Here is a 23,328-nt window from a genome sequence, read left to right as displayed (position 1 = left end):
ATCAAAAGAAGTATTTTCTTCATTGAAGTCTGCAAATATTTCTCATAAATAAATGAGTTATTGCCTCAAATGTAAAAATAAAACTAATCCTAAAAATATCTCATATGTTAAAAGTAAAAATAATAGAGTTTATCAATAGGGGATATGTTTAGTGTGTGGCTCTAAAAAGTGTCAATTTAACTTTAAGCATAGAGGTGGGGGAGATGTATAAAAGTTTTTATCAAGAAGTAAATTTACAACAACTGGAATTCCAGGGGAATTACGTCAACCAGGATATTCTTTCTGTGGTCCGGCCACAAACTTGGATAAAAGATTAGATTGGGCTAACAATCCTAAACCTTGGTCTAAACCTAAAAACGGAGTTGATGAAGTGTGTATGAAGTACGATATTGATTATGGAAATAGCACGACGTTGGAAGAAAAACAAAGCGAATAGAGAGATGTTGTATAATTTGTCTTTGTTACGAATTCCAACATTGAGACAAAAAGTTGATAGGTTTATCGTGAAGAAAATGATAAGTGCTAAATTTAGATGGGCTTGGAAGTTCAAAAAAAAATGTTGGCTCCAATTATTTCATTTAGATTGAAGAGCAATTAGCTGATGAATTACATAAACCAATAATCACAAAGTTGAAAAGAAGGAAGGTTTATTCCAAAGTTGTTGAATATATCTAATCCGCTGACTTGATTGAACTCAATAATGATAAGGGGTACAAGTATGCTTAAACCATTATTGATTTTAGAAGTAGGTATGTGTGGGTTGTTCCTTTTAAAAATAAAAAGGGTTACTCTTGTGTTAGCCTTCCAACAGATATTTAATAAAAGCAAGAAAAAAACTTAATATACTGTGGAGTGATGAAAAAAACAGAGTTCCACAACAAAACATTTATGAATTTTCTTAAAGATAATGTTATTACATGATACAGCACCTTTAATGAAGGAAATGCAGTTGTTATTACCTCTGCCACCGAAAGTGAAGGAGGTTATGTTTCCACCCCTCTATTTCTGTCTGTTTGTTTGTGCACAGGATATCTCAAAAAGTTGTCGACTTATCTGGATGAAATTTTGTGGACAGGTTTGCTGTGTGACAAGGACGAACTGTTTAAATTTTGGTGAAGATCCGGATCCGGATCAGAATACCAGAATATTAAGTGATTCTTCACCATTAAGAGATCGGGCCAAAAATGATATATAGCACGATATCTCAAAAAGTTGTGGATGGATTCAAACGAAACTTCGTGGACATATTGGGTGTGTGACATGGAATAAATTATTAGATTTTGGTAAAGATACGGATCTGAATCTGAAATTTTTTTAAGTGATTCTTCACCATTGAGAGATAGGGCTAAACAAATATATAGCACGATATTTTTAAAAGTTGTGGACGGATTCGGACCAAACTTGATGGATAGGTTGGGTGTTTGAGAAGGCAGAATTGCTTCAATTTTAGTGAAGATCGGGATCTGTATGTGAGAGTTACTTAATTTTTAAAGCGATTCTTCACCATTGAGAAATAAAGACAAAAACGATGTATAGCACGATATTTCAAAAACTATTAAATATATTTAAGAATTAAATATATTTCAGAGACTATATTAAAAATTCACTCAACTCGGTTCTCTACAATGGGCATCTTTAATTCAGGAAATTGTAGATAATTACAACAATACAGTTCATTCCTCAACAAAATCAAAACCAGCAGAAACATTTCCAAAATTAGAATATGAAAAAGAGATTAATCTGAGAAAGTCTAAGTTCAAAGTTGGGAATATAGTAAGAATATATCAGTGGATATATGAGGGAATAGATGTTGAAGACGTGTAATGATATTGAAGACCTTGTAATAATATTCATTAAAGAAAATACCTAGCCCCACAGGGTATCCTAATAATAAAATACAGTAATTTGTAAACGGCGATCCTAAGCGATGAATGAATTAACTTTTTTAAATCATTGATATAAGGATACAGTTCCTTGGACTTACAAATTATTTGATATAAAGGGAGAAGAAATCTTGGGTAGATTTCATTCACAGGAATTACAAAAGACAAAGGCAATAAATTAAAAATAAAATAAAAAAATTCAAAAAATTGACCCCACCCCTTTTTTTGAAACCACACCCCCACACAAACCATGCCCATAATCCCCATAATCCCCATCATCCCCCTCCCGCTTGTGCGCCCAAACCCTTGACCCACCATCCCTCTCATCCCACCCCACCCTTCCCCACACACACACACACACACATGGGGTGGGGGGCGGGGGGGGAGTGCACTTTCCCTTTTGTCCCTCCTTTATCCTTTTTTTGTACTTAAGAATTAAATAATTGTAAGCACAGCAGATTCAGTGAAGTCCATTCGAATGTTTCAGTGAATCATTCAATGTTCTTCCTCCATATATACAAAATTAAAGACTCTCCTTTGCTATGGGGATCCAACTTGTGGAAATCGAGTCATTTCCCACCACAATGCTACACTATAATTAGTCTGTGAGAGTAGATTGCAGAAAATCGAATCATATAATGCATGAAATTGCTCCAAGCTTCTAATTTGAAAACTAAAGCACTTACAAAAGCGATGTATGCAGCAATTCATAGCTATGATGACAGGAATTCGATAATATGAGTGAGGAAAATGAAAAAAAAAACTTTATCATTGCGAAATCATTGCAGCCTGTTGCAAGTCAAGGCATGGTTGAGAAGGCCAAAAAACATGGTGGCTTCAGACCCTAGCAAAGTTACTCAGGAGATCCGTTAAGACCCCAAGGAGCGAGGTTGCCGAGGATGTACCTGATAAAGGATGTAATTAAATAAGGCCGTTAATTATCTTCAAAAGGGGAGTTTAAATTAACCTAAACATCCAATTTTTCATAACGCACTTCCATGGCATTCCCTTAGTATGCATGCCAAGTTTCAGGCTGCTAAGTTTCATGGTTTTGGAGTTATGGAGGAGACACACACATATTGACATGCATTGCTGTTTATTAGTGTATATATATATATTGTATATACAGTATATATATATATATATATATATATATATATATATATATATATATATATATATATATATATATACATATACACACACACACACACACACACACACACACACACACACACACACACACACACACACACACACACACACACACACACACACACACACACACACACACACACACACACACACACACACACACACACACCGGGCGTAGTGGCGTGCGCCTGTAATCCGGCTACTCGGAGGCTTGGGTTGGAGGATCGCTTGAGGACGGGGGCTCTGCACTGGGCAGGGTGTAGAGCAGCCCGGAATCATGGTGAAACCCAAATCCTGATCCCTGTGTCGTAAGATGCGACCAGGGTTGCGTCAGGAAGGGCATCCGGTGTAAAACCTGTGCCAAATCAGTATGCGGATCATAACGGATGATCCGCTGTGGCGACCCCTAACGGGAGCAGCCGAAAGATGAACAACATATACACACACACATACGTAAATGTATCTTTCCTAATAAATGTGTGTGTGTGCGTGTGCGTGTGCGTGTGCGTGTGCGTGTGCGTGTGCGTGTGTGTGTGTGTGTGTGTGTGTGTGTGTGTGTGTGTGTGTGTGTGTGTGTGTGTGTGTGTGTGTGTGTGTGTGTGTGTGTCATTATAACTCCAAAACCATGAAACCTAGCAGATATGTCGTATGTGCTGACTACATTACACTCTGAAGTTGAAGTACCTTAACACATACATCCTTTTATTATTTGGCACAATGGACTCAAGTAACCCATTTAATCTGAAACTAGGGATTTAGCTAGGCCATCGGTACATGACTACCAACTATTTTTAAGATACCCAATTGGTTTAAGGTCTACAACCCAAATGCAGATGAGACAGGTGGCTATTTGTCCCAACCTAAAGTACATGTATCCCCATGCATCTCCCCCACCAAGCACTGCATCACAGAAGAATAAATACAGGACAAAGCAACTGAGGCAAGCTCGGTACCGAATGAGCAGCCCCGGTGTTTGTTCCATCGTTATGAACCACCACTACGTGTTGTGTTTTGCCTGAAAGTGTAGCAATATTTCATTAATGTTTACATGTGTTTTTGATAATGGATGTGATATGCAAAAAAAAAAAAGTCCTTCATTTGTGCAACATGAATTATCACCTTCTATTGTGAACAACGAATGAAGGCAGAAAGGTGCATGGGCTGGGTCTAAAGAGTCCTGGTATTACCAGGACATGCAATTCTTGGCTCCACCATCAGCAACTAGAAGGGCACTCAGTAGAGCGCATAACTCCGCCGCACAATGCCTGATCGACGACAACATATCGGGCCCATTACATTTTTGAAATATCATGCCCTACAATACTAAATCGTTTTTGGCCCCATCTCTCAATGGTGAAGAATCACTATGAAAATTGAATAATTCTTGTAACCAGATCCGAATTCGGATCTTCACCAAGATCGAATCAATTCGTCCTTGCCACACACCCAACATGTCCACCAAGTTTCAGCAAAATCCGTACACAACTTTTTGAAATAACGTGCTATATATTAGTTTAGCCGCATCTCTCAATGGTGAAGAATGACTTAAAATACTAGAAGAGCGCTCGGTAGAGCACATAACACCGCCACGTAATGCCTGATCCACGAGAACATATCGGGCCCAACACATTTTTAAAATATCATGCTATGTATCGTTTTAAGCCCTCTCTCTCAATGGTGAAGAATCACTTTAAAAATTAAACATTTCTCATATCCAGATTCTGATTCAGATCTTCACCAGAATTGAATCAATTCTTCCTCGTCAAACACCCAACGTGTCCACCAAGTTTCGTCCGAATCCGTCCACAACCTTTTGAGATATCGTGCTATATATCATTTTTCACCCCATCTCACAATGGTGAAGAATCACTTTAAAAATTATTGTCGTCCGAGCCGGATCTTCACCAAAATCTAATCAGTTCATCCTTGTCACACACCCAACCTGTCCACAAAATTTCATCCGGATACGTGCACAACTTTTTAAGATATCCGGATCCGTGCACAGCAACATTGTTCATTTGCTTTTGGAGTCTTGACTTAATTTTTAGCTCACCTGGAACGCAGTTCTGGGGAGCTTACGGGATGGTGTGTCATCAGTCCGTCCATCCATCCATCCATCCACAAACACTTGCAACTTCTTCTCTGAAACTACATACACGATTTCGATGAAACTTGACCACAGCCTTCATTGCCCAATATGCACCAAACTTTGTTCACACCATTAAAAAAAATTGGGGTCTAAAGGGGTTTACGGATGGGTTTCCCCCCCCAAAATATATATTTCCTTTCTTCTCCAAAACTACACACACAATTCCAACCCTCCTCCTCCTCCTAACCACTAATGAAACTGGACCACTTCGAAAGTTTATTCACGACATTAAAGAAAATTGGGGTCTAAGGGGGTCCACGGTGTGCGGGGAGGGCTGGAATGGTGGGGGGGCTGGAAGGGGGGGTCCTCCCAAAATAGGTATTTTTAATTTTGCATTGGAATCTGGCCCTTTACTTCGCTGCATTGCTGAGATGTACCTGCACCCTCTGCAACCTGTAGTTTGAGTATGTTTTATTAGCCCATCTCCTGCACAGAGGGAGATTAGGTTTTACAATCACTTTTGTGTCTGTGTGTCTGCATGTCTGCATGTCTGTCTAGTCCGTAATTTTTTTTAACCATTTGAGCTTTTGTCATCACATTTTCAACAAAGTTTTATTATGAGAATATGAAGAAGGCAAATTAGGAATTTGGTCAAAAGGTCAAAGGTCATCGTGACATAAAATCATCAACTTTCAAAAATTATGATGATCATTTGAGCATTTGTTATTAAATTTTCAACAATAAAAGCTTCATTACGAGAAAATGGAGATGACAAATTAAGAATTTGGTCAAAAGGTCAAAGGTACCGTTTAGCAGACGGAACAAGAAGTTGAAATACAAAGCAGAGGGCTTTGCATTTACAGATGCTTTGCAGTTATATTTTTAATTGAACTCCACTCTCCCGTCAATTGCTCCCTATGTATGTGAGACATTTTTTAAAAAGTGCAACAATATGATGGTGAGAGCTTGACTAGTCATGTGCATTATGTTTTCATGTGCAAATTGTCCCTATAACTCTTAATTTTCCTCAATGTTTCAGTTGAGGTGTCCATTTTACAAGGGTGTCATCAGTATGCCATGCTGTATTAACAGTTCAAAATTGTTGTGACGTGTGTGTTTTTATTAACAGTCCTAAAAACTCCCATGGTGGGACTTGCACAGACACTTGGACTCTCAATAATTGGAATATTCAACTATTCAAGTGGGGTCCTCCATCGACCACTCTATCCAATCAAACTACTAACATTTTGAATACCAACAATTTTGAATGGGCCCTTTAATAGAGAACTTTCACTTTTACTGCATAGCATAGCTATTAAACCTCAATCCATTCGCTTATGCTACATTACTATACAACTGAATTGGCAAAAGTCCACTTCCAATATATCAACGTGCAGATGGATACGAGAAAGCCAAGTTGAACACAGTAAAATCAAAATGAGATTTGTTTATGTGGAAAAAAAATGCATGCCGATAGACTCATCTTGTCGTCGACACCCTGGCCAAACTCTAAATTCCTGTCACCTTTAGACTCTAAAAGTATTACCCAGGCAGTTCTTGAAAAGCTTGAGGCAAAAACCTCACTTTCTCCAGCCGACCCCGCAAGGTGCGATTAATTGTGCGCGTGTGAGTCCAATGATCTGTTCCACCAACTGGAATGAGATTGGAAAGTGTCCTCGGGGTTGTCATGATGGAACACAGGATTAAGGTGGGAAAAGGTGATGCTCAAGTTGTTCCAGCCCAGGTATAAAAGTTCATGGTATAAAAGTGACAACTATCACCTTCACTCTTTTGCCCTGTTCTTTGCCAAACTGTACAATCATTTCCACAAGTTTCCATTTAAGAGTACATTCTTCTCTCCACTTCTTAAAAATCGTGAGCTACTTTTTAATCTTAAATGGACTTACCCCTTACCGCAATGGTTAATGGGACAGGGCAGGCAGAATTGAAGGGGATGACTGTGCAGGTCCGATTTGTGTTCACAACATACAGGGCTGTTGAGAAATAAAATCTGTAAAAAAGAAAATAGCATTTTTACATATGACCTCTTGCATTGTCACATACTACCATCTTTCCAATGAAACAACATGGTGGACCACAACTTGCTATCTTGAGGTATGGCCTCCTCAAATTCATGAGTCTCTTCCCTTTTGCTGTTCTCTCCTCCAAAGAATCTGGTGTGATGATGTGAGCATGATGACATCAGATAGTGGCTTCGTTTAGCCACAATCATGTCCTCATTCCCGGAGCAGGGAAACCTGCCGCTCAATCCATACACAGTCGTTCATTGGGTGTAAACACAACTTCACAGCAAACCTGCCAGGTCCCTTTGGTCGACATGTTGAGGCATGGTGTAAATGGAATTATTATGACATTGCTTATTCCTATTCCTGGTCGTTTATGTCTTCAAGGATTATCATCTACAGTCCCATAGATGGAAAGTAACCTGCATTTAACAGGTTTGACCCGTTTTGTTTCTGAAAACCTGCAGAGCCATTTTAGTGTGGTCAAAAACCCATATTGTATGGAAAGTATGATCAATTTTAAAAATGCAATGTTTCACTTCCATTCCACTCACAAGGATTGACACACAGACTGATAGACCTGAAGTCGATATGCAAGGTATCACTCCAGTGTCTAGTCTATTGGCTGTGTGACGTCATGAGCTTTCCCTCATCGAAGGCCATGTCAACGTCTTCCAGGATTCCACACGCAGTATCACTTCACTTCTGATCACATCCACCATATTGCCGTCACCACGAATCAATCGATCTGTGATTTCCAATTCGCTCTTCCACTTCTTGGTGATATTTATCAGTGTACTTTTGAGTATTTTAAATGGCAGGATTTGATACGATTCAAATTGTTTTCATTCATACATGGCGTCAATATTAAAACCGTATGCAGCCTGTGCCTGATGGTTGCATAATTTTTTCTGGAAGCACGGCTGTGCCACTGATGCATTGCCCCCGTTACCAGTAAGCTGATTCTCATTTTGCTGACCTCGGAGAGATGACAAACTGAGTCAACCCACCTGGTGTTATTTCAACAACACAACAAGGACTCAAACTCAAAACCTTAAGCCAGCCACCTTAACCATTAAGCTAATACCAGACTTGTACCAGTGATGAGAAAGGCAGACGGGGAACCATGATTTGTCCTTCTGTTTACATTAGTTCAGCACATACTTGTCCTGCCACGCAGTAATGCTGAAGAGGAAAGTATCTTATCACAAGTTCACAAGAACAGGAACGATTGCAGAGGGCGCTTGTCAAATGAGGTCACCTGCTCTCCTCACATGCAAAACCAATTCCTTCTGTAACCCCGCACCCCCCCCCCCCCGAGTCATAAGTTTGATCTACCGAGAGATCTCGTCAGAACAGCCAAGAAAGCCTGTTGTGAATACAATGTCGAGCACAGTACCATGAAGTGACTCGTCCAGGTCGTGGCCATGTCAGTTTGATTGATCTCTGATTGTTTGGTGCTTCACGATTGTTGAGCTGAATCTACACATACACTGTATAGTCCAGCAGCGTAGTCCGATATTTCAGATCAATTGTTCAAATTTGCATAAAAGCACCAAAAATTTGTACACGTGTAGAATAATGTATTCCGAACAATTCTAGATATGGAGCCACCCGAGATTTTGCCTTTATTGGTCAGCCGAATTGTTCGGCATACATTATTCTACATGTGTACCAATTTTGGTGCTTTTATGCAGATTTGAACAATTGGTTTGCTATGCTGCAGTACTAGTAACAGAAAGTAAACATTTGACACGAGTTCTGAACAGCGACAAGACCACCTCGTCAATAAACGACTATCTCGGTATTCTGGTGTATTTTATGTCACTGACATCTTGAAAAACGTTTTTACCACGTTTGGTAAAATAAATAAACAAAATAAAAAGCCACTTTTGATTCCGACCAACCTGTTTTTCGTCAACTTCAACTTTTCCACGTATGCAGTCCATCTGTTCTCTGACACATTTACTCTGTCAGCTTTTCCTCTCTCTTCTCACGTACTTTGTCGAAATTAACCACTTTGTCCCTTATCCTGATTGTTTCTTACTGAAGTTTCATCTCTTGTCTGTGTGGGTGGAGTCGGCGTTGCTTCTGCCTAAATTTGGCGAATGGTGAAGAGGGTTTTTATATATTTACTTATTTATTTATTACCAAACGTGGTAAAAACACAATTCGATATGTTGGCAGACATCAAATACTCCAGAATACCGAGATAGTCGTTTATTTGACGAGGTGGTCTTGTCGCTGTTCAGAACTCGTGTCAAATGTTCACTTTACCCTTGCAGTCCAAGTATGGAATCATCTCAATGATCGTGAAGCACCAAACGATCAGAGATCAACCAAACTGACATGGCCTCGACCTGGACGAGTCACTTCATGGTACTGTGCTCGACATTGTATTCACAACAGGCTTTCTTGGCCGTTCTTACGAGATCTCTCAGTAAATCAAACTTATGACTCGGGGGGTTACAGAAGGAATTGGTTTTGCATGTGAGGAGAGCAGGTGACCTCATTTGACAAGCACCCTCAGCAATCGATCCTGTTCTTGTGAACTTGTGATAAGATACTTTCCTCTTCAGCATTACTGCGTGGCAGGACAAGTATGTGCTGAACTAATGTAAACAGAAGGACAAATCATGGCTCCCCGTCTGCCTTTCTCATCACCAGTACAAGTCTGGTATTAGCCTAATGGTTAAGGTGGCTGGCTTAAGGTTTTGAGTTCGAGTCGTTGTTGTGTTGTTGAAATAACACCAGGTGAGTTGACTCAGTCTGTCATCCCTCCGAGGTCAGCAAAATGAGAATTAGCTTACTGGTAACAGGGGCACTACATCAGTGGCACAGCCATGCTTCCAGAAAAATTATGCAATCAGCAGGCACAGGCTGCATACGGTTTTAATTTAGCAATTTGTGGACACCTTGTATGAATGAAAACGATCTGAATCGAATCAAATCCTGCCATTTAAAATGCCAGAAAGTAATGATAAATACCACCAAGAAGTGGAAGAGCGAATTGAAAAATCGCAGATCGATTGATTCGTGGTGATGGCAACATGGTCGACGTGATCGGAAGTGACGTGATGCTGTGTGCAGAATCCTGGAAGGCATCAACGTGGCCTTGGGTGAGGGAAAGCTCATGACGTCACAGAGCAAAGGCACGAGAGTGATATCTTGCATTTTGACTGCAGGTCACTGCAGGTCCATATCAGTCTGTGTGTCAATCCCAGCAAGTGGAATGGAAGTGAAACATTGCGTTTTTGAAATTGATCGTACATTCCATCCAATATGGGTTTTGACCACACGAAAACGGGTCCGTGGGTTTTCAGAAACAAAACGGGTCAAACCTGTGAAATGCGGGTCACTTGACATCAATGTCCCAGGGCAACGAATTGTGAACAATAGCTTTGTGCTATCAATGCATTTATTTGGTAAAATATATTTTCTGTATATACCAGTTCTGTTATTTCTGGTTTTATGAACCAAAAGACCAGGAAGAAACCTGAAGAACAAAAGAGCAAAGATGGAGTCATCAGGTGGGACCTGGATAGGATTCTGGATTCAGCCGCTACTCCCCAACACTCCAACCCATCCAGGCACAACCAAGTAAGCCTTAAACAGAAAAAACTTCTGCAAGAATTCACTTCTCCTGAGGGATAGATAACGAAAGAGAGGAATAGAGAGTAAAAGACATGAAAGAGAAGAAAAAGCAAGAATTCGAATTAATAAGAATTGTGAAAAAATATATATTAAAAGTAAAAAAAAATTAGAAAACTAGCCGGGAGGTGACGATGGGTCTCGGGCATTATTGAACAATGCCACGATAGGTACAATTGAGTTAGTGGACGCTTTTGAGGAAGCCCTACCGTAAAAACCGATCTCTTCTGTCAAAATTGAGCAAATCAAATCGGATTTTTTTATATGTTGTACTTATGGACATTACGCACAACTTCGAGGAAATGAAATAGCGAGAAAAAAAATCGAGAAAAATAAATAAATAAAAAGTTCAAGTGGGCGTGGCTCCACCCACAAGGGGCGTGGGACACCCCTCATACAAAAAGACACAACTCGACTATGATATCTAGCTTGTGTCCAAGTTTCATCAAAATCGCATCAAACGTCACGGATCTATGCTCTGGAGAGAGTTACAAACAGACAGACAGACACAGACACACAGACACAACAGAAATAATGGTCACTGCTGGCGCCCGCGAACCAACTGCTGGCACCTGCGAACCAATAGTGGTCACTGCTGGCGCCCGCGAACCAACTGTTGGCACCCGCGAACCAATAGTGGTCACTGATGGCGCCCGTGAACCAAAAATATGAAGGGAACAAAGATGTCGGGAAGAACCTGGACAGATAGATTTCAGCAGTTACTCTCCAGGCTCAAACACAGCAACATATACAAGCTACCACAGGTCCGTCAATGGGGAAGCAAAGTCCACACAGCATCAGGATATGATATAAACATAATGAAACAAAAGGTCAGGAAGGAACCCAAAGAAGTGAAAAGCAAAGATACTCCATCTATCTATACTATCAGATAGATGGAGTATTTCCTCTTCAGCATTACTGCGTGGTAGGACAAATATGTGCTGAACTCATGCAAACAGAAGGACAAATCATGGTTCCCCGTCTACCTTTCTCATCACTGATACTCCATAGATACTATCAGGAGGAACCTGGATAACTGTTTTGTTGCACCGTCATGTCACATGACTCAGCATTCTGCTGCAGTCACCATTGCTGTATTTAACGGTCGTCTGCAGACTCTCAAGCTTTGTCATCTTTTTACTTTCCCGCAGACCTGTAAAGCCAAGGGGTGTAACATCTGCCTGTTTCCCTCTGGATCATTGTTGCTATTGGTCTCCTACCTCTCAGTCATTTCGCTCTTCCATGAGCCATGATATCTGTTAACATTCAACAGACTCGTCCTCACTCGAGGCACCTGACTCATCCTCACTCGAGGAACCCAACCTTTCTTGTCTCGAGGCATTCGAACCCGAACTGTCTTGATTCGAGGCACCCGAACCCGACCTGCCTTGACTCGAGGCACCCGAACCCGACCTGCCTTGACTCGAGGCACCCGAACCCGACCTGCCTTGACTCGAGGCACCCGAACCCGACCTGCCTTGACTCGAGGCACCCGAACCCGACCTGTCTTGACTCGAGGCACCCGAACCCGACCTGTCTTGACTCGAGGCACCCGAACCCGACCTGTCTTGACTCGAGGCACCCGAACCCGACCTGTCTTGACTCGAGGCACCCGAACCCGACCTGTCTTGACTCGAGGCACCCGAACCCGACCTGTCTTGACTCGAGGCACCCGAATCCGACTCGTCCTCACTCGATGCAACCGTCTCACCCTCACTCAAGGCGCCCGTCTCGCCCTCGCTCAAGGCGCCCGTCTCGCCCTCGCTCAAGGCGCCCGTCTCGCCCTCGCCCAAGGCGCCCGTCTCGCCCTCGCCCAAGGCGCCCGTCTCGCCCTCGCCCAAGGCGCCCGTCTCGCCCTCGCCCAAGGCGCCCGTCTCGCCCTCGCCCAAGGCGCCCGTCTCGCCCTCGCCCAAGGCGCCCGTCTCGCCCTCGCTCAAGGCGCCCGTCTCGCCCTCGCTCCAGGCGCCCGTCTCGCCCTCGCTCCAGGCGCCCGTCTCGCCCTCGCTCCAGGCGCCCGTCTCGCCCTCGCTCCAGGCGCCCGTCTCGCCCTCGCTCCAGGCGCCCGTCTCGCCCTCGCTCCAGGCGCCCGTCTCGCCCTCGCTCCAGGCGCCCGTCTCGCCCTCGCTCCAGGCGCCCGTCTCGCCCTCGCTCCAGGCGCCCGTCTCGCCCTCGCTCCAGGCGCCCGTCTCGCCCTCGCTCCAGGCGCCCGTCTCGCCCTCGCGCCAGGCGCCCGTCTCGCCCTCGCTCCAGGCGCCCGTCTCGCCCTCGCTCCAGGCGCCCGTCTCGCCCTCGCTCCAGGCGCCCGTCTCGCCCTCGCTCCAGGCGCCCGTCTCGCCCTCGCTCCAGGCGCCCGTCTCGCCCTCGCTCCAGGCGCCCGTCTCGCCCTCGCTCCAGGCGCCCGTCTCGCCCTCGCTCCAGGCGCCCGTCTCGCCCTCGCTCCAGGCGCCCGTCTCGCCCTCGCTCCAGGCGCCCGTCTCGCCCTCGCTCCAGGCGCCCGTCTCACCCTCGCTCCAGGCACCCGTCTCGCCCTCGCTCCAGGCACCCGTCTCGCCCTCGCTCCAGGCACCCGTCTCACCTCCACCAAGGGTGCCGTAGGCATTATGTTTCCAGGTTGTCCGTCTGTCCGGATTTTCGTTTACACAATAACTCAAGAAGCAAATTGTAGAATTTCATGAAACTTGGTAAAAAGGGAAAGCAAGACAGGGAAATTAAGTGATTATATTTTGGGCCAGATGTGACAAAGGTCAAGGGTCAAAGGTCAAGGTCAAACTCTGAAATTTTACTCCTTACGTCCTAACTCAAGAATTATTGGACAGAATTTCATCAAACTTGGTACAAAGGTAAAGTTAGACAGGGCAATTAACTGATTCGATTTTGGGCCAGATATGATAAAGGTCAAGGGGTCAAATATGTCAATACTCAGGTGTTTGTGCGGGAGAGCGGAGGCATACCCGTCGACTGTGCACAGTCGAATTACTCTCGTTATTTATTAGTTGTCAGTTGGTTTGTTCCTTTTCTGTTTCATCCCTGCTTTCCTGTTCCCAATCTTTCTGTGTTTCATTCTGCTTGTGTTTGAGAATTCAGCTTGTAATGGAGGCGTGGAAAGAGGGAGAGAATGGGAGATGGAAAGAGCAAGAGGTGGGAATAGAGCAAGGGATGGAAAGAGAGCAAGGGATGAAAAGATGTGTCCCTCTCCCTCTCTCCTTATTCTCACTCTCACTTCTACTTTGCTGTGGTCTTTCCCCCTCTCCATTTTGTTCCCTTCCATTGTGCTCCAACTCTTCCACAAGCCTCGATCATGTATACAAAAAAAAAGACAGGGTGGTTTTGTTAACACCCATCGGCAAATGCTGGCAAATGGGATACCCAGATTACTGTTGATCTGAATGATATTGATGCAACGAACACGCTGCCTCTGAAGCACACAGGTGACAGTTTATATGAGAAGAATGGAAAACTCGTCTTCATACAGGCTAGTGTTGGTTAACAAAGAAGACAGCTCAAAAGCGAGCACACAAGCTTTAAGCTATCTTCTCAGCCACCCATCTCTCACCCCCCCCCCCAAAAAAAAATCCACTGCCACTTCATTGCTGTTGGCAAAGTGCCAATACCAAGGTGCCTCTCTTTCTCTGTTCTTGGAATATGACAAAAAGAGATTGATCTGCAGCCAGCATGAGAGAAGGTCCCAGTGTGAGCCGCCATATAGTGAAGGAATTGTTGGATGTAAAATTAATCATTAGTCGGACTTTTGGGATGGTCTCGCCTCATGCAGAAAAATGAGGAAAAATTGACTGCTGTGATAGCAATGGAGTATTTTGCAAGGCAATAGCTGAAGTTTATGTCAAATACTCTCAGATATACTTTTATTTATATTTTTACAATGTATTTTTGTTTTATTTTCGAGATATTCAAACAAGTATGTGCAATGATGCAATTGACTCGGATCAACAACCTTAAATAGACTGAGATGAAGTATGGCCAACATGCTTGAATGACATGCTTTGTTCTCCTCACCGAGTATGATGTCACTCCCACTTTCAAATCACAATGCTTCATTGGCCAAATGTTTTCCTAAATGTTGCTCTGTATGTTTCAATAAATTCAATCATTTCATTGTCATACTTTGAAATTTCCCATGAGCTTGGCACATTCCAACTATTTCAGGGTGTTCAACACATTTGGTCACTCAACTCTAGACATGCTTCTGCTTCACTCTCAGCAATGGGTGGAGGCCCTCAATTTCAAACAAGAGGTTAAGACCATCTCCATGGACATATCTCAGGCATCCAACACAGTCTGGCATCCTGCTTTGCTTGACAAGCTGCACCTGTGGTATATAAGGCCGCCTTCTTTCCTGGATTTTTGACTTCCTCCACACAAAGTCAATGTGTTGCAAGCAGTGGAACCCTCTCCTCCCCTTTCCCATTTCAGTGGGAGCTGGAGTTCCCCAAGGCAGTGTTTTGGGCCCAGTCTTATTTGTCATCTATATTAATGACTTCTCTGATGCTTTGGAAAAACTTCTCTTCCTTTTTGCAGATGACTCCACATTGTGTCATACAGTACTTCCCCCCCCCAACCAATCACTCTGAGAGGCAGACATCTCTTTGCTGATCTGGAAATTATTGAAATCTGGTCTAATAAATGTAACATGTTCTTAAATCCTGAAAAATTCCACTCTCACCTTATCATTTTGTGATTGCCAAGCTACCCCAACTTTTTCCTTGGTCGTCCACTGGAAGAGGTTCGGTCTTTTGAACTTCGAAGCCTCACCATTAGCCATGACCTTTCTGGGCTGACCACATAGCAAAGCTGGCCTTCAAAGCCAGCCATAGATTGAACATCCTCAATTGAGCCAAACCTTTTCTTGGAAAATCATAACTACTCACTGTCTACAAGGTCTTTGTCCATAGCTCAATGGAGTACTGCTCTCCACTATGGGCTCATGTTCCAGCATCACAATGGTCTCTCCTGGATTCTGTGGGATCTATAGCTCTCAACATTATTGTAATCTGCAATGAGGCCAAAACACAAAGAGTGCTACTCTCACATTGCACCCAGGTATGTGGCCTGTTTTTTTTTGTTTGTTTTTTTAACCTCCTCTCATCTTGTTTAACTCCCTCTAGTTTCTCAGCCCTCCAATCCTCCCCAAAAACTCCAGGATGTTGTTTGTTCCAGTAAAAACTCCATTGTTTCAGTAACCCACTCCTGGATAAATTTCCAAAATCGAGGGTATTTTCACACCTCAACTCTTTTGTTCCTCACTTCTCCTAAATGTGGAACCACCTTTCAGAGGCTGTACTATCACACTGTTCCTTGCAGTGCTTCAAATAAGCGATGGACTGCCACCTCATTTCATCCCCATCCTTTCCCACAATATATTTTACCCCCATTAACCATTCCTAACGCAGCCCTCATACCAGCAGGTTGCAGTGTTTCCTTCCCTCATCCCTCTCCTATTTTCCTGTTTGTTCACTCATTTGCTTGTGTCCAAGAGTTCCCCCACTACCTGACTGACAGTTCATACACTCCATCACCTTTCTCTTCATGGGCCTCAATCTTGAAAAAAAAAAATTCTGAAGAATTCCTCCAGCATATTGAGTGCCTGATTCAGTGGCCACCTCGATCATCAACTTGGCACCAGCCATGTTCAGGGTTTCAACCCTTAAAGCCCAGAAACTTTCTGATAAATGAGTCCACAACAAGATAGAGAGATGCAGGTAGAGAGAGAGAGAGTGATGGATGGAGTGAGGGACTGAAAATGGAGGAATGGAAGGAGAGGGGATGGAGGAAAAATGGGATGATGGAAGAGCGAGACGTAGGAATGGAGGTGTGGAAAGAGGGAGAGAATGAGAGATGGAAAGCTTGCCAGAGGTGGAAAGCTTGCCAGAGGTGGAAAGCGCAAGAGGTGGAAAGCGCAAGAGCAAGAGGTGGAAAGAGAGTGAGGGATGGAAAGAGGGAGAGAGGGTGATAGATGGAAAGAGATATTTGATACAGATGCACTACACTGTGATACTAGAAAAATAAAATTGTTAGCCTTTCAAAATAATTTATCTTTTGAATTTTCTTAGAGAGACACTGATCACTTAAATAGTTATGTTAATTAAATAGTATAATAAGGTATCATTACTATGACTATATTATTCAATTATTGCAGTTTTCTAACATTGGAGACGTGTCGAGTGCTTGGTTTCTACTTTCAGGGATAAGAGCAATGTGTGATCTTTCACCAAAGCGTGAAACCCACACTCCAATTTTATCCCGTTTGAAAGCTATCCAGGATTACATAAATGAGGCAATATGTGAAGTCCGTTAGCAGTTTTTAAATGGTTTTGATGGAGATCACACATTACAGTGCCAGTATGACAAATGTGCATCAGTTGTGTAAAGACTACCCTTTTGGGTTATTTTGCACTTCACAGCTTTCTCATTGAAAATGCCATAAATTTGTCCCAAGTGAAGACAACAATCCCATAAATAACGATTGCCTTTCTCCGAGCAATAATTAGTGCAGTCAGCATTCAAATGGCCATAATCATTGCCAATCAATCAGCTTTGCTTTCTATGAGGCCTTGAGCAATTCTGGTCCAAAATGCCATCTACACAAAGGTTTTTGTAGAGGTTTATACATTAACCTAGGTGTCTTTCAAAATACTCTGCAAAAACATGTATGTTTCAAATAAATCTTTGAATGAGCATGTGCTTTTGCATCACTCTTTCCCCTAATAATTGAAAATGGTGCTTTTATGTAGAGGCTTGCTGGGCTTGGGTTTGTGCGAGAGAGACATTTTTAGGCCTTAAATGAGATTTTTTTTCTGTTCATGAGTGGATTTTTCAGCCTATTGAGGTCCAACTGGCTGGCTGAGTGTTCCACTGCACTGGTCCCTTTAATTCATTAGATCAAGGCGTGTTTGGGGTAAATTTCTTGCCTCTGGATGCTCACTGCTCTTGGCACGGTGACTCTCGGTAAATGCGTCCCCTCCTTCAGCAGCCTCGTCCACTGGCCATTTAAAGACAGGTACTGGACAACTCTCAAGTGTCTTTCTGAACTTCTTTCCTCCCACTGAGACCTGATTTTGCAATAATCCATTTGGCTGCTGTTTCATTGCTCCAGAGCAAAAAGACAACTCAGATTATAACACATATATAAGATACTTAGTCCTAGAATATATTGGCACCTAGTCTGAGATACTGAATCCAGTTGATTAGTATCACCATCTATTATGGTGCCATACATTAGTGCTGCATCAAGAAGCATCCTGTTCTTTAGAGGGATGAACAACTGCCTATTCCCTCTACTCACACTTATGGATGTCAATAATCCCACAGCATTTTTCACAAAGAATAGGCTTTTGAGCAGAAATGCTGGCTGACAAATCTGAATGGTGAGAAGAACCAGAATTGTTTGTGACATCGATATTTTCGCCCAAATATGAAATGGGAGGTATATCTCGAAGACAGATTATAAAATTAATCATCCTGTATGAGGCCACAGGAGCAAACCTCTGAACAATCCATTCCATTTACCAAGTTCATTCTCAATAATACAGCCAAAGGCAAGCGACGGTGAAATAGCAAACAGTTTGACTTGTGTGTGTTGGGAGCAAACTGCATGCAATATATTTCCAAACACCACACACAGCAAGCAAGCAAAACGTTAAATGAGAAAAAAAAACCCGTAAAATAATTATCTGCAATTTCCATTTTACCTTGCATCAAATGATGATTCCTCTTCCTGATCTTGTACAAGCAATATAATAATCATAATAATACTATAATATGCATATATGTTTCATAAATAATAATACTTAATAAGCATAAGATTGTTTTGTTATACATATATTATTTTATATATACACAGTGAGTGCCCTTCATAAGTATTAGAACAGTGAGGTCAAATTTGTTATTATTACTACTAGCAGAGTACCTGCCCTACGGGCAGTCATTATGACACATGAAATGAAAAGCACAAAAAATGCACAATGCAAACAATTTCGTGTTGCTTCCAATTGTTGTTTTATTTATTCTTAGGATTGATCTTTCATAAGACTTCAGGGTATACTAAATTGTTAATAAGAGTATTTCCTCATGCCCTCGGATTTGCATGAATTTTTATATAGCTACTATTTCCCACTCTACTCATGGCGACATAGAGCTGAGCATGGCTGAAAAAGTCACTTTTCAAATATAGTCCAAATTTTTTCAATGTTTGTCCCTGGGCCTTATTTGCAGTCATACTAAAACACAGATGGACAGGAAATTATTTTCTTTGCACTTGGAATGGAAATAGGTCCTCTGATGGTACTATTGATATCCGAGGGATGAGGAGTCTATTGCTAGCATGGGATCCGGTCGATAGTCGTGCATCTATGATGCAAGGAAGTAGGTCCTGTACGATATATCAGCTTCCATTACAATGTCCGTTTTTTGGGTCAAAGTTCCATAGTAACATAATTGGTGCCCCAATTTTCAACCGTAATTTATGAGGCGGCATTCCAGATGCATAGAGTTCACAAACTCACATGGATATTGATGCATGTTGTCAACATCAATGATTTTGTCACTACTCAAATGAATTACAACTTCCGGCATAATATATAATAATATAAAGCGAGAGCTGTGATTGGTTCAATAATAAAAAAATTAAATGGCGGATTTTTTTTTTGGGGGGGGGAATAATAATAATACACGCATAAATGTGATATAAGAAGAAGACAGCCAAAATGAGGTTTCATAATACGCCTTTAATATGCGCAGGTGGTGTAAGAATAGCTGTAAAGTGTACATCAACACCGGTTGACCCGTTCAGCCATTTCGGAGTCTATAGGGGACGGGATGGGAAGGGATGGAACGGGACAAGATGGGACGAGATGGGATGGGATGATGATACAATGTTTCTTGTTCCATTTTTTGTGTCAAATGCACCTTCTGAGGTAGTTCAGCATGTGCAGAAGAGGGTTTTACATTGCAGACGCTGTTTTCTCGGAGTGGCATTACACCTCTCAGCGGTGACGGTCTATAGACGACAGACGTAGTGATGTTAGCGAATGACCGATGATGTCATGACGTCATTACGCCTCAGCGGTTACGTCACACATCGGCATGCAAACGAATGTAAAAATTAGAAAATCGCCAAAAATTCCCAAACCTGTCCGTCTGGCATGATCTCACATAGCCTATGATGTACATTAGACCACAGAGCAACCGCATGCCGAAAGTGGCGACAATCCGTTCAGCCATTTCGGAGTCTATAGCGGACATAATCGGTGACCTATAGTATGATTTACTCAATAAATTTGGCTTTGAGATCAAAATATGAAAACGAAGCAAGAGTACAGAAGGTCAGCTTTTATTTCTTGGTATTTCCATGTGTATATTGTATGTTTAACCACTGCAAAACAATACCACTTTTAAGATCTATTTTGACAACCCCCTGAACTGAGCAGTCGTATGCGCTGATGGATAGGCGTATTGTTGCTTGAGAATCAAAAAGTTCGAACTAACAAAGGTTCAGTTGTCAGATATAACCTTTTGATTCTACGATGACGATATGCTGGTTGTGAATTATGCAATGCCATTGCAGATGCTGTTGAGAAAATTGATGGACACAAATTGTGAATAAGCACCTTTTGAGGTCACAGTGTCATGCTGCAGGCATCATTTTATCCACATTGCATTTTTTTCATGACTTCACAAAACTTGTTGAATGAAAGAGCTTCAATTAGGTGGAATGAACACTGCAAACCTGAGCCAGTAGCACTCGAATCAATCTTTCCAGAGTACCCTTCATTACTCAATGTGTGTTGAAAATGCAAGTTGGAGCTCTAAGCTGATTGCTACATTGTTGTGCATAGATGGATGTCTGTGCCTTCAGGTAAGACTACCTGGGAGTTTGGTTCAATGTTATGAATTGAAATCTCAAGTACAGTATTTCATATATGGATTAAAGACAAACTGGCAGAAATGTTATCATTGCAACTTTCATTTCTTGTGAAACATTTGCCCAAAATATGTGTTGGAGAGCTTTATGATATTATTGTGAGCTGAAATATGGTCAGTCTCAGTGGTCCAATTGATGTTTATGAGGGAATGATGTTTATGAGGGGACCCTGAAGGTCCCCAAGATCTTCCTGCTGTTATCCAATTACGAGGTTTAGCCGAGTAATGTAGCTAACCTTTGGAATTATTGTGACTAATCATTTCATACACCATATTTTTTTATTGTCGTGTTGAAGGGAATTATTTAACTAACACGGTTCGGGTAAATCACAAGAGGGACCTGAACAGAAATTGCCTCTTGTGCATCCTGGTCAGAAATGCTAATTCCACCCATCTTTTAAAACGGAATGTTACCAGTTTTAACCTCCCCCAGGGATTTACCCAAAACCGAGCTGAAATGGTTCCTCACACGGAAGGTCTGCAATGGTGGGTCACAACAGAAAAAAACATGTTCGTGCAGAATAACAATTTATTTAAAGGCAAAGTGCGTGCAAATGCACAGAAATTCTCAGTATAACAAAACACCCAAGATAAGGAAAGAACCTAGCTCCTGACCACTTACAAAGCTTTTGTCCGTAGCCTGATGGAGTACTGCTCTCCCCTCTGGGCTGGTGCTCCTGCCTCCCACCTTAATTGGCTTCACGGTCGAAACCAGGGCATTTAGGATCATCGGCATCTCCCGCAATGAGGCTGAGTCTTTGGGCCTCTCACTCAATCACCACAAGTTGGTCGGTGGTCTTTCTGTCTTCTCTCGACTCCTCTCCAGCCTTGCCCCCCCTGCTCTCTCTGCGATTTGTCCCCACCACATTTCCACAGGGCGCTCAAGGTCCGCCAACAACCCCCTTCTGTAAAACTACCAAAATCACGAATCACTGCTCACCTTCACTCTTTCTTTCCTCTTTTTCCCGCCTTTGGAATAAACTCCCTCACTCTATTATTTCCCATTCTTCCCTCCAGGCTTTCAAAACAGCTGTTCACCACCACCTCTTATCTTCCCCCATCCAAATCCTCAATCTTTTCTACCCCCGATAATCCACCCAAGCCCACTTCCTTCAATTCTCCTGCTTTCCTTCCTGAAAGTCCCTGTAATGTCCATCTTCTCTTCCCCATGTTCCCCTTCCCATCCCTCTCCCTTCCACAGATCTCCAAGTGTGTCTGTTGCCCAGTTTTGTCCCTCCCACTCCCGCCCCTCTTGTCTCATGCCCCCTTGCTGTGCATTGTGTGTTGGCTCTCATACGAGCCTCGATAAGGGAACAAAAAAAAAGGCACCACTAAAATAAAATCATTAATTCACTCATACAGTCATTCATTCATTCACAGTGTGATTGGGGGTTAAAGGGGGGGGTGGAGAAGAGGCAGGTAAGATCGTTGCAAAGAATACCGATACCGGATCGAACTGGCACTGCTGTAACAAGCCTCCAGGCCTCGCATGGACCAGCGAAGAGGCAGAGCATCGAGTGGGTGAAGAGAGCAGAGAAAACAAAGCAGCAGTAGCTTGAAAGGTGGCCAGGGAGATCAGCGAAGGCAAAGCCCAAAAGAGGAGTGAAACGAAGCTCAAGAGAGTGGCTTCTCCCTCCAACTTACTCACCACAACTTATTCTCCACCCTCGTGGGTGGTCCCTTTTATCAGCTCCCCTTAGAGTAGGCTTGTGAAGGTTTATCCATTTTTACACTCTTTCACTTTCTACAACTTACAGCAGCAAACGAACTCAATCCTGCCAGATTTATATCAGCCAAATGCACGATACACTGCATTGTAAAAGGAAAATCCATTCTCTCGTACGACCTGGGAACAGCCATGTTTACCCACAATGCACTGTGTTTGTTTCTTCCTCAATGTCACGTCCTCAAATAGCGATTTCTGATTGGTTGAACAACAACCAGAGCACCACCATGATGGTGACGTCGTCAGGTAAATCTTCCACTTTCAATCCCTGTAAAGTATAAAATGGCGCATTTTTTAAACGTGGGGACCAATGAGTTTTATTTTTGAAAACTACAATTGTGTGAAAAAAAAATGTATTAGTGCTCCGTTAGGTGCAACAAAAAGCATGGTGATAATAAATCACCACACTTCACGGACATGTAGCCCAGAGCGACAGAACCTAATTTAGGGAGATTTTAGAAATTGTCACGGTATCCATGACAACACCATCCTCACAAATGTTCACAAAAAACGACTTTCTGCCAAACTTTGAGCTTATTGTGTTCGGTCGTTAGCAGTAAACATATTGGTATATATTGCAAGACTCTCCTGCTGTGGAAGGGTTACAGGTTTTGTGAGAAATGTCCTTAAAAATGCAGAAATCCCATGGGATTTTGATTGTCGGGAAACGCTTCAGTGAGCCTCACCCTCAAGTCTTTTTTTCAGTTCAGTGGTCTGGCTACGGACCCTCCCAGGTCAGTCATTTATGAAATATGGTTTTAAAAGTTATCGGATATGATTTTGAAGTTGATCAACGATCCTTTGACAAAAAATGAGTAAATGCTGAGGTGCTAAAAAAAATACATGGGTAAATGCCATAAACAT

The 23,328-nt window shown here is 42.6% G+C and overlaps 2 long non-coding RNA genes across 2 annotated transcripts in view; one reads left to right on the top strand and one right to left on the bottom strand.

The window, feature by feature from the left end:
* Positions 1 to 3,954: 3,954 nt before the first annotated feature.
* On the bottom strand, positions 3,955 to 22,573 carry LOC147021721 (uncharacterized). The gene is made up of 4 exons (XR_015060603.1): positions 22,387 to 22,573; positions 7,042 to 7,138; positions 5,092 to 5,186; positions 3,955 to 4,303 (listed from the first exon to the last, which is right to left on the bottom strand). It is a non-coding gene; the product is annotated as an uncharacterized LOC147021721 (long non-coding RNA).
* A 455-nt stretch (positions 22,574 to 23,028) lies between these two features.
* Positions 23,029 to 23,328, top strand: part of LOC147021720 (uncharacterized) — an 18,547-nt gene continuing 18,247 nt past the window's right edge. The window contains exon 1 of the long non-coding RNA XR_015060602.1: positions 23,029 to 23,198. This is a non-coding gene — a long non-coding RNA (uncharacterized LOC147021720). The remainder of the gene's footprint in view (positions 23,199 to 23,328) is intronic.

This window comes from Eptatretus burgeri, chromosome 8 (assembly GCF_056783735.1).
Source record: "Eptatretus burgeri isolate ZD-2024b chromosome 8, Ebu_testis_v1, whole genome shotgun sequence".
In the NCBI taxonomy this organism is placed as follows: domain Eukaryota; kingdom Metazoa; phylum Chordata; class Myxini; order Myxiniformes; family Myxinidae; genus Eptatretus; species Eptatretus burgeri.
The sequence above is the reverse complement of the archived record's forward strand: the minus strand, read 5'-3'. Positions and strand labels throughout refer to the sequence as shown.